Raw genomic sequence first — 12,799 nt, forward strand, 5'->3', positions numbered from 1 at the left:
ATTTAACCAGGTTATATTTTCTTTTCAAAAATTAAGTAACAACACATAGAACCGGTACTTAGTAGCCGAAACACAATTTGAAATGTACAATTACAGGGATTACAGAATTTGGGCTCCGAGAGCCGCCCATGCGATTCTTGAGCTAGAAGTCCAACCTTGCAATATACAGAACTCAACAAAGGGGCAGAAAACCCCATTCATGCTCAGGAGCACTTGCTCCACATTACACAGGAAAAGCCTCCTCGAGGCATACAACACTCAAAGAGCCACACGCTCTTAAACATTCACCAAACTCAACCTTCAAGTTGTCCTCTCAGGACATAGACACAGGGGTAACATACCCAACCTACTGAGGTCTATTAAATGAAAAGGTTAATTACATGACCTTTAAAGTAACGAATTGAGAGGAGGCGAACTGCACTCCTAATACATTTGCTTAAGACCTACGTGGCACTAGGCCGTTAATACAAGGGCTACTCCCATACTACAGAGGTGACTTAAAAAGAACCAATTTACATTACGTTAACGAAGAATAGGTAGGGAAAAATAAGTTCACCTCAAAACAAATGTGAGTGGGAGCTCGAGAGGGTTAGCACTCTCTATCCCAATATGTAGCTTTACAAGAAAAAGATGAAAAGAGTAATTACATTTTAGGAAAAGGTTACATGATGGAAATGCTTCGAACCCGCCGCGAGTGTTAAACTGCCGACCTAACCAGAAAAGAAGTTATTAATAGGCCATTACCTGGTGTTGAACGGCTGAAGAAGAGAGAGACGCTTCCCGCCTCCTGCTATGTACTTAATACACTGAAAGATGGAACAGAAGTGGCCCGGAGAGCCTAAAATCAGCAGTTTAAATACTCTCGCAGAAAGTTCTAGGCGTTAGGGGAAAGAAAACACCCTCCCACAAAGATTTTATTGGATAGGACCCCGCAACAGATACAAGTTGGGGGAAGATACACCAGATTGGTCAGAAATTACTAAAAGAAATTCGGGATTGGATAAATCTAAAACAAGGGGAAAAAGAGGGGTATACAGCCAACTTAAACAATAACAGAAAGAAATTTAACAAGAAACAAACTTTTGAAATAAAAATTTCTCCAACAAAATAGTTCTTTGACTCCGCACTAGGGTGCGCTATTGTTGATCTTCAGTAGTGTCCTCTAGAAGAGAAAGTTCACACTTCTTACTTCAAGCGAAACAAAAACACATCAAAAGTGACACAGTTCAAAAACTCAAAATTTTCCATGTGGTGACATCTTCTGAGAAGGTAGAGAATTAATAGAGTAGATACAGTTCAGACTTCCTCCAGCAGAGGAGTTTCAACTGGCGCACATTTTAAATTAGCGGCGTGGAGGTGTACCGCCCGGTACAATTATTATTATTATTATTATTATTATTATTATTATTATTATTATTATTATTATTTCATCCGTTTCGGCTCCAGCGTTAGTTTTCCCCCGGACTCAGCGAGGAATCCCGCCTCTACCGCCTCAAAGGCAGGGCCCTGGAGTGTGAGAAATTTGGTTCGTGAAACAACTAGGAAGAAGGATCAGTACCTCGCCCAGGTGGCGTTACCTGCTGTGCTTAACAGGGGCCTTGTGGTAGATGGGATGATTGGGGATAGGCATGAAAAAGGGAAGGAAGTGGCCGAGGCCTTAAGTTATGTACCATCCCGGCATTTGCCTGGAGAAGAAGTGGGAAACCACTTCAAGGATGGCTGAGGTGGGAGTCGAATTCCCTCTATTCAGTTGACCTCCCGAGGCTGAGTGGACGCCGTCCCAGTCCTCATACCACGTTTCAAATTTCGTGGCTGAGCCGGGAATTGAACCCACGCGTATGGGGTTGGCAGCTAATCACACTAACCACTACTCGACAGAGGCGGACCCAGTTATAACATTTATATTATAAATTGGAAACAAGAGCACACGTAAAAACTGCAAGTAGTATGCGTAACGGTTACTTTCATTAATAGAAGTGGTAAGTAGAGACGAAGTATTTTGATATTTAAAAAATAGTAATTCTTCCTGTAACGTTCCTATGAGTACCAGAGTGACTTCCCTACTAAGGTACTTTTGTATGTAGCCACACATTTTTGTGGATCATTATGCATTATGAGTATTCATATCCGAAACAGCTACTTCCAATATAACTGTATAACATCTTAGTGAATAGTGTTGTAGTTTTAAAAAAACGCAAACGTGTAATTATACATTCTAAACGGAAATCAGCGTAAAAGGTTTAGTCAGTCACTGGGAATATTTTCATGCAACAGGTCAGTGACACGGTTTTGCACCAGTTACTTGGGAATGCGCCTTGCTTTCGTACCGGAGATTACAAGATCTTTTTCTTTATCACAACGCTTCTGCGCCCGTCATCACCTAACACGAAATTTATATTTAGTGACTTTTCAAGCGTTTCAGTTGGTATAGCATGGTTTTCTAGCGACAAATGTTTTACACATACGGATGGACATGGCCGAGAAGTTTGAAACCCAAGAATGCGTTGTTTGATGTCAGGGGTGGGAGCATACTGCTGTTTCTAACTATACCGGGTAAGTCTTCTGCACCTTACTTTTTCCACGTCATTTTTTTCCACATTAGGCCACCTTTCTACCGCCATGAACAGGAAGATCGACAGTTCCCTGCCTAAGTCTGATGTTGTGCCAAGGCACCGTGGATGTACCTTGCGAGAAAAGTAATATCTAGCGAGAAGCAACGACAGGTTACTGTGTCACAGTAAGTCTGTTTTAAAAACATGTATATATCAGGTAGTTATATATCACTTCGATCTGTTATAAGGCGAGGAAAACTAGTCGTGCAAGCGATCAGAGAATATGAAAGTAACGCTGAAAAGGGGTATGAGTTGGTGAAGTGGAAGTACCTGGGTGGCTCACCAGCACCTTACTTTTTTCGGAGGTAGGTAACCCAGCTAACGCGTATATCGTAGTAATCTGAAAGACATTAGTACCTGCTTATTCATGACCTTAGTACAACTATACCATTTGTATAATGATGACGAATATGGTAGAAATCATTAGCGACAGTGTTCATTAAATATTTTAAAAATAGATTCGGTTCCAAAATAAGGAGTAGGCCTAATAATTCTCACTATGTCAGGGCCTAGTGATGCAGCAGATGTTATTGTGAAAGCCTCAAAACAATATACAAACAGTTCTAGGATCTGAACACAAGGGTTTAGTCTCCGGGTGATATCAACAATATTGTAAGCTACTGTAAGTCGGTAGAGTTAAAATCTATAAGCTCTAAAGTTCAAATCAAAAACTGAGTGTTCCAGACACTAAAATTCGAACACCGCGTTACGCGTAAGCACAGGCACCATCTGATAACAAGTTCAACTCCAAGCTCCCGTAAGTCGCCTTCGGCCGTTACACTCCCTATGAATAAAGCATATGTACTAAGCCTAACTCCCTAGTCCCGTACCGCCATCTTGTTCCAAGTTCAGCTCCAAGTGCGGGGAGGTGCGTGCTCAGCGTAACGTTAGGCTTGCAGTTTTATGCAGTTAGCTCAGGTATCGAACTTGGAGTCTGTTAGGTTAAGCTTACACACTTATGCGGTTAGCCTGGGAGGTTAGGTTTAGGTTAGGATAACGCATCGTCAGCGTAACGTTAGACCTGCAGTTAGCCTGGGTATCGAACTTGAAGTCTGTTAGGTTGAGCTTCCACTTGTATGCGGTTAGCCCTTGTGTTGAACTTTGAGTCTCTTAGGTTAAAGCTAGTACTCTTAGGCTTCGAACTAGGGTCTGTACGGTTTAACGCCCTTAGGCCTGGTGTCGAACCCGGGGATCTTCGGGGTTAAGTCTAGACACGTCATGCCTGTTAGGTTAGCCGTAATCACGTTAGCTGTTAGGGTAAGCTTGCACTTTTGGCATCCGTAAGATTAACGCCCTTAAGCCTGATGTCGAACCTGGGTTCCGTGAGGTTGGGCCTGAATACGTACCCAGTGTAAGGTTATGTGAGGTTAATAGCGCGCTCTTAGCTAACCGCCCTAGTGGACGTCGTGAAAATGGTTTTCCTCGGTTTGCAATTTCCACCACCAGGCAAATGCCTGGACGGTACCTTGTTAAATGATCCAGGTCGATATCCTTCCCAATTCTTCCACCCCCACCCCCACCCCCATCCATCCTTAGTGGAAAGACGCCGAATCAGAGCTCATCCCATAAAACGAATAGCAAAAGTGTTGATTCTTATTGTATCCCCGTTAGAATGGAGCACAGCGAGCTCAATAGCTGCAGTCGGTTAAGTGCGGCCAGTATCCAGTATTCGGGAGATAGTGTAGGTTCGAGCCCCACTGTCGGCAGCGCTGAAAATGGTTTTCCGTGGTTTCCCATTTTCACACCAGGCAAATGCTGGGGCTGTACCTTAATTAAGGCCACGGCCGCTTCCTTCCCACTCCTAGCCCTTTCCTGACCCATCGTCGCCATAAGACCTATCTGTATCGGTGCGACGTAAAGCAAGTAGCAAAAAAAATGGAGCACATCTGTCGTTCAAAAAATTTGCCTTATGCCGAATTCGAACCACTACGCTGCGACACTCACACAACTTGTCCTCTAGCCCTCAGCCACGAAGTCAGCACACATAAAATTAGCTAGAGGTAGTACTTAGTACTCAGCAGTACTTAAGTACGGATGTTCCACCTCGAAAGTTTTATCCGTCTCAAAGTTTTCATTGATGGTTTAGTGTTCATTTCACTTCTTTACATTACAGAGCACGTGGCATAACCTATTAATTCGATCTATTTCGGGTACCTGTGTTATTTCAAGGCGCAATAAATCACATGTTTGCAGAATGGTCCTTAGTTTTTGGCGCGGAATTGTGCATAGCAGTTTTTCCTGTGCTAGGACCATAGATCAATATTTACAGTGATGACACAAAGGCAGGGGAGAGCCTTATCGCCCATTAGGAGAAATTTCAACTTATTTGGTGTTCATGAAACTAGATTATAAGGATCTTTAAGTTATACGCGATTTTGTGTTGCCTATCTCCGAAAAATTAAGGGGCACTTAAACCATCCTGTATATAATTATGTTGTATAAATGATTTCTGGTAGACCCAAAAGAGTTGTCAGCGTTGCACAGTACAATAAGTGCGGATGGGCCGGCACATTCGCAATTCAATTGGGAATCAAATCATATTAGAACCAAATACTTTCATTCGAATCCGGAGCTTCGAGAATCATAGGCATTTTTAGGTTCACAGTTGAAACCTTGCACACTATTGTAGTTGATTCAGCCTACTTACAACACACAATTTGAAATCAGTATATTAAGCAGTTGTCCACCTCTGCGGTGTAGTGGTTAGTGTGATTAACTGCCACTCCCAGAGGCATGGGCTCGATTCCCGGCTCTGCCACGAAATTTGAGAAGTCGTGCGTGGGCTGGAACGGGGTCCACTCAGCCTCGGAAGGTCAACTGAGTGGAGGGGGATTCGACTCCCACCTCAGCCATCCTCGAAGAGGCTTTCCGCGGTTTCCCACTTCTCCTCCAGGCAAATGCCGGGATTGTACCTAACATAAGGCCACGGTCGATTCCTTCCAGGTACCTTGTCTCTCCCTTCCGATTTTCCCATCCCCACAAGGCCCCTGTTCAGTGTAGTAGGTGAGGCCACCTGAGCCTACTTCCCTACTTCCCAGTTGTATCCCCCCGACCCACAGTCTCATGCTCCAGAACACTGCCCTTGAGGCGGTAGAGGTGGGATCTCTCGCTGAGTCCGAGGGAAAACCAACCCTGGAGGGTGAACGGGTTAAGAAAGAAAGAATGTTAAGTAGTTTCTGAGATAATTGACATTTTTGTTATATTTTTAAACAAAAATGTTAATATAATAAAAAAGCTCCTTGCATAACGGGTTTTTAAGGTAGGCACTTGAATTATTTTCTACAAGTTTACCTTGGCTTTCTTAAGAATTTCATTAATGTTTTTTTTCAATATGCATACAGAGATATTAATTTGTATACATGATTTACATAATTTCCAGAAAAAACAGCTTGTTCTTTTACGTGCCAGTAAATCTACCGACACGAGGCCGACATATTTGAGAACCTTCAAATACCACCGGACTGAACCAGGTTCGAACCTGCCAAGTTGGGGTCAGAAGGCCAGAGCCTTAACCGCCTAAGCCACTCAGACTGGCAGGAATGAATTGAACTATCAATGTATTCTTGAACAGTACAGCAATTCACATCACCACAACGTAATACATCACACCTATATTCGTCATTCAGTGAGGAGAATGCTGAGCGGTGTGGCCTCGCATATTAGCATGCTACGGCTCTGGAACCAAGCTCTGCATTCGGCAGACGAATTTTAGCGGGACGCATTGTTTCTTCAAACACTTCTGCGAGAATTTTCTGAAATATTAGCTGGTTGATTCGCTCTAGTGGACTGGTTTTATTAAATGTTCAACGAAGGGCTTCACAGAAATTCTGACACCCTTCCAATAATTCCTGGAATTGAACATGATGCTGGTCAATTAGCTCCTCATTATGAAGTGATGTTTAGACCTCCTTTAACAGGAAAATTTCACTGAAATATTGGGGAGCAGTCAGTACTCTGCGTCCCAATAGCCCCCTTCAATATTCTTAAGCCTTTATAGCAATTTCCCAAATTAAATGCACATACACACACGGTTTTACGAAAATCATTCATATCACAAATCGCCGAGACCATGTAGCACGCGCTCATAAAAATAATTGCAAGTCACTCCCCAAAAGCCGCTTTCTGGCGCACTAGACAGTCTTATTGTGATGCCCATCGTAACAACCAGTGCTGTGAGAGCGAAAAGAGTCCGCCATGACACTACAAACCATTTGTAAGCAGACAAAACTACATCGAATGATTTTATTTCAACAATAAAACCTTAAGTCGTTTGTAATTCCATGCCAAATCAGTAAGTAAACATTTGTCCTTGTCCCGAGATGGTGCAGCTCTTTGCCGGCATACCCGCGATGGAGGTGAGCTGCATGTACTATTTGCCAGTCCTAAATTTTTGCCAGCATCGGGAATCGAAGCCGGGCCTGCGAGGATGGCAGTTAATAGTGCTAAACTTTACACTACGAAGGTGGACGCCAACTCAGTTATAGTAATGGAATTCAAACCCAGAACTTTCTAGAAATGTCAAAGGAGCTATCTCAAAACCCAGTTAGCATTGAACGTCTTCCTGTTGTGCTGTGTATATTGAGTTTTAAATTTGAACACGTTAGCGGTTGATGAGATCTACGCAGAAGTTACTTGCAAATGAGTTGCCAAGATGCAAAGAGCCTTAAGTCCATTGCAAAATTTGCTTTCACAAACAAAGAAAAACGCGTCATTTTTATGTGCAAGAGATAGGATCACAATTCTTTCAGCATAAAATGAGAAAAAAATATTTTATTTTAAATGAAAAAGCGAGAGAAATGAGAGTTCTCTGATTCTCTAGACATTTAAAAGTTTAGTTTGGACATAAGGATTTCGCTACATTACATTACATTTACAACAGGGTATTTACAACAGTCAACAGCTTAATGTAATTAATGGCATATGGTAGAGTACTTTGGAACATAAACTTAGGTGGACTGAAGGAAGAAAGAAAAACTGAAAAATCATTTAATTACTATATATTTTTCCATTTGTTTTATTCTGCTTACATTTCCATTATTTTGTGACAGAAAAACAAAACAAACATTTCACAAAATATTAACTTAAAGGTTAGCAGGTACTTTACATTAATTTAAACTGTCAAGTTTCAGCTGATCTAGTTGTCATTCTTCAGGCTGTATAAAAGTATATGACAAGGTACCGAAGGAAAAGGTGTTCAGCATACTGGGGGACTATGGGATTAAGGACAGATTATTTAAATCAATCAGAGGCATTTGTGTTGACAATTGAGCTGCAATGAGAATTGATGGTAGAATGAGTTCTTGGTTCAGAGTACTTACAGGGGTTAGACAAGGCTGTATGTAATCTTTCACCTTTGTTGTTCGTAGTTTATATGGATTATCTGCTAAAAGGTATAAAGTGGCAGGGAGGGATTTAGTTAGGTGGAAATGTAGTAAGCAGTTTGGCCTATGCTGACGACTTGGTCTTAATGGCAGATTGTGCCGAAAGCCCGCAGTCTAACATCTTTGAACTTGAAAATAGGTGCAATGAGTATGGTATGAACATTAGCCTTTTGAAGATTAAATTGATGTCAGCAGGTAAGAAGGCTAAGAGAACTGAATGTCAAATTGGTGATACAAAGCTGGAACAGGTAGATAATTTCAAGTATTTAGGATGTGTGTTCTCCTAGGATGGTAATATAGTAAGCGAGATTGAATCAAGGTGCAATAAAGCTAATGCAGTGAGCTCGCAGTTGCGCTCAACAGTATTCTGTATGAAGGAAGTCAGCTACCGGATGAGACTATCTTTATATCGGTCTGTTTTCAGACCAACCTTGCTTTACGGGAGCGAACGCTGGGTGGACTCAGGATATCTTATTCTTAAGTTAGAATTAACAGACATGAAAGTAGCAAGAATGACTGCTCGTACGAACAGGTGGGGACAACGGCGGGAGGGTACTCGGAATGAAGAGATTAAGGCTAAGTTAGGAAAGAAATCTATGGATGAAGCTGTACGCATTAGCCAGCTTCGATGGTGGGGTCATGGAGGCGAATGGAGGAGGATAGGTTACATTCGAGAATAACTGACTGTCTTATAGAGGGTAAGTGAAGTAGAGGGAGACCAAGACGACGATGGTTAGACTCATTTTCTAACGATTTAAGGATAAAGGGTATAGGACTAAATGAGGTCACAGCACTAGTTGCAAATAGAGGATTGTGGCGATATTTCGTAAATTCGCAGAGGCTTACACACTGAACGCTGAAAGGTATAACGGTCTATAATGTTGATGTATGTATGTATGTATGTATGTATGTATGTATGTATGTATGTATGTATGTATGTATGTATGTATGTTTGTATGTATGTATGTATGTATGTATTTGCTTTCTATTTATGTGGTCATTAATTTCACGAACAGGAGCAAAAATGACTTTCGTGATTATAATGGTGTTTGATGCATTTTCACCAGTATATAGAATTATGTCCGCCTCTGTGGTGTAGTGGTGAGTGTGATTAGCTGCCACCTCCGGAGGCCCGGGTTCGATTCCCGGCTCTGCCACGAAATTTGAAAAGTGGTACGAGGGCTGGAACGGGGTCCACTCAGCCTCGGGAGGTCAACTGAGTAGAGGTGGGTTCGATTTCCACCTCAGCCATCCTGGAAGTGGTTTTCTGTGGTTTCCCACTTCTCCTTCAGGCAAATGCGGGGATGGTACCTAACTTAAGGCCACGGCCGCTTCCTTCCCTCTTCCTTGTCTATCCCTGCCAATTTTCCCATCCCCCTGCAAGGCCCCTGTTCAACATAGCAGGTGAGGCCGCCTGGGCGAGGTACTTTTCATCCTCCCCAGTTGTATCCCCCGACCCAGAGTCTGAAGCTCCCGGACACTGCCCTTGAGGCAGTAGAGGTGGGATCTCTCGCTGAGTCCGAGGGAAAAACCGACTCTGGAGGGTAAGCAGATTAAGAAGAAAATATAGAATTATAGAGGCTTATGGATGTGGACATAATGATACTTGCAGCTCTCTTTAGTGATTGGACATAAGGGTCTCTGCAGCAGTCCATGTTTTTTTAACCTGCAAAATAAGCATTTTTAAGCTCTACGCTAGTGTTAATCAATGCTAAATGATGTAAAGAAGGAAATGGAGGTCCTATCTCAATTTTAAACTTTTGTGGACTTAAGGTTCTTTGCATCTTGGCAACTAGAATATTCACGTTCGGAAGTACGTATTCCGTTTGAATGTACTGTAATATTTTTTTCTTCAACACTGAATAAGAGTATTTAGAAACTTGTCTTGTGTATTGTGTAATCACTCAGAAAAAAAATGAGCGCCTAGTAACGTAAGTTCCACGGAGCGAGCGACGGTGCGGTTTGGGTCACGTAGCTGAACTCTTGCATTTGGGAAGTAGTGAGTTCGAACCCCACTGTCACCAGCTCTGAAGATGGTTTTCCATGGTTTCCCATTTTCACACCAGGCAAAAGCTATGGCTGTACCTTAATTAACGCCACGTTCGTTTCCTTCCCGCTCCTAGCTCTTTCCTCTCCAATCGTCACTATAAGACCTACCCGTGTCGTTGCAACGTAAAGCAAATTGTAAAAAAACAAAAAAGTCACTTCCTCGCATTTAATATTTTATTAGACTTAATTATTATCCACGTGTAATTCATCTCCCATGCAGATAAAAATCCTATGGATAAAAACAACAAACAGAATATCTATTGATTCAATTTTTTTGAGAAAAGTGTACTTGAGTGGAACATTTACAATACCACACGCTCATTTCCTTTTGAGTGACAGTGCATGCATTCGTGTTATTGCATTGTTTGTGCCGTTATAACGGAATCGGTCGTTTGACAAACACCACACGTCCGTCTTCAGTGCAATGAATTTAACTATCACTGTATTCTTTTACAGTACAGCAATTCGCATCACCACAACGTAATAGACCACACAAATATACAGTGAGGAGAATTCTGAGGGAGTGGTCTCACGTATTAGCGCGCTACGGCTATGGAACCAAGCTCTGCATTCGGGAGATGAAATGTCGTATAGCTTTTAGTGCCGGGATATCCCAGGTCGGGTTCGGCTCGCCAGGTGCAGGTCTTTCTATTTGACACCCGTAGGCGAACTGCGCGTCGTGATGAGGATGAAATGAGGATGAAGACAACACATACACACAGCCCCCGTGCCGTAGGAATTAACCAATTAAGGTTAAAATACCCGACCCGATCTGGAATCGAACCCGGGACCTTCTGAACCGAAGGCCAGTGCGCTGACCGTTCAGCCAACGAATCGGACATTCGGGAGATGATTGGACTGGATTCCAACCTCACTACGGCTGTCCTGAGAATGGTTTTCTCTAGTTTGCCATTTTCACTTCCACGCCAATGCTCGCTGGGTCAGTTCCTATTCATAGGCCACAGCTGATTCCTTCCACCTCCTTTCCCTGTCTCATTCACCATTATTCATTTCATCTCCATTAGCTCCTCAACTGACGCTGGTGCCAGAAAGGGAATTCAGCCGTAAGAACAAAGCCACATCACGTTCCCACCTCATCATCGGAAAGTTGGACAGGATTGTGAGGAAAAAATGAATGATATTCCATTTAAAGTGTCTGACGAAGATTTTAGCCGATTTCTACGTAAATTCTGACGAAACATTTTAGACTATTTCTATGTAAATAACATTAAAACATGCAAAAGTAAAAGGAAAAAAATCCAGCAGATTGTTAACACCGTAAAATTGTTAGCTCCTGTCATGGAAGAATGTCTACACCTAATTACTCTGAGAGTCCTAAGGCTGATGTAAAGAGCGAGAAGACTTTTACCTGGCGAGTTGGCCGTGCGGTTAGGGGTCCGCAGCAGTGAGTTTGCATCCGGAAGATAGTGGGTTCGAATCCCACTGTCAACAGCCCTGGTTTCCCATCTTCGCACCAGGCAAATGCTTAATTAACGCTACAGCCGCTTCCTTACAACCCCTAGCACTTTCCTATCCCATCCTCCCCACAAGACCTATCTGTGTCGGTGTGACGTTAAGCCACTAGCAAAAAAAAAAAAAGAGAGAAAAGAACTGTAGGCCTATAAGTCAGACTGTCAACTTTTTGAGAGTTTGCAGACTAATATCTACTGTACGCCACTGTCACTTCCACAAGTTTGAACGACGTAAGTATTTCTGAGGGTATGCGGAATTACCACTGCGTAATTGTCAGGATGCCTGAGATACGGAAAGTTTGGCACGGATTCTTCCCTATAACAGTCCCCTCAGTTTAAGTGTGCATACATTAAGCATGCGCTGAGCTTCATGAACGTTTATTACTGTACGTCGTATAGAAGTCATAAGGGCAATAAAATAGGTCATAAAGATTACTAACACAGCTGACGAAGCTTACGGGCCATCAGTTCATATGTTCAACACGCTATTTCATTTAAATGTAGCTATTTCTAGACAGCAGTTCAACTTAGTTTTAACATTACCGAGAGAATGAACTACTGACATACTTCAAACGATATTGTCATGCTCGCTCAAGTTCGCAATCATACGCATTTTAATGCAGATAAAATATTAACCAGGCAGACTTATTACGGAGTTGCTATTGGTCATTAAATTTCTAGAACTTTTGCCATGTGTGACGTCAAGTATTTTGAAAGAAAAAGTAGTTAATGCAGAGAGCCCAGTGTTATTACAAGAAGTCGCGTGATTCGTTGTTGTTGTTCTTGTATTTGTTAAACAAACCGAACGAAACTATTAATTAATCAAAATACTCTTTACGCTCATATAACTGACAATGTTTTTACATTATAACTTCTGCAACTAATTTGTATGCCTTGGATGCTTCCAATAGGTTCATATACCTTTGTGAGGGCAATTAAGTAGGTGCTATATTAAAAAAAGTTAGTACTTTAAATCTGGTAAATTGACATTAACGATGGACGGATTCTCGTCGTCTTTACACGCGAAGGCTTTACCTAGGGAAGCAGCCATTGGTCGATAAGACAAGAGCTCGTTAGGTTTGATGCATTAATTATGATAATAGTGTTAAAATTCAATTTAACTCTTATCGGTCTTAAGATAATTTGGAGTGCCAGAAGTTTGGTCTTAAAATTAATTCAATATAACGGTAAATATCAGATCTTCCACATTTATGCACTCTTTAATGCCGATCCAACAACCTTAAGCACAGGGTGCTTAATCGACTGCACCTTAAAAATAAATGTG

At 42.0% G+C, this 12,799-nt stretch overlaps 1 protein-coding gene across 1 annotated transcript in view; it reads left to right on the plus strand.

Annotated features, from left to right (window-relative positions):
* Syn (synapsin) overlaps positions 1-12,799 on the plus strand; it is a 713,980-nt gene that overhangs the window by 625,426 nt on the left and 75,755 nt on the right. The gene's annotated exons all lie outside the window — the stretch shown is intronic.

The sequence above is a fragment of the Anabrus simplex genome, chromosome 2 (assembly GCF_040414725.1).
Source record: "Anabrus simplex isolate iqAnaSimp1 chromosome 2, ASM4041472v1, whole genome shotgun sequence".
Lineage (NCBI taxonomy): Eukaryota > Metazoa > Arthropoda > Insecta > Orthoptera > Tettigoniidae > Anabrus > Anabrus simplex.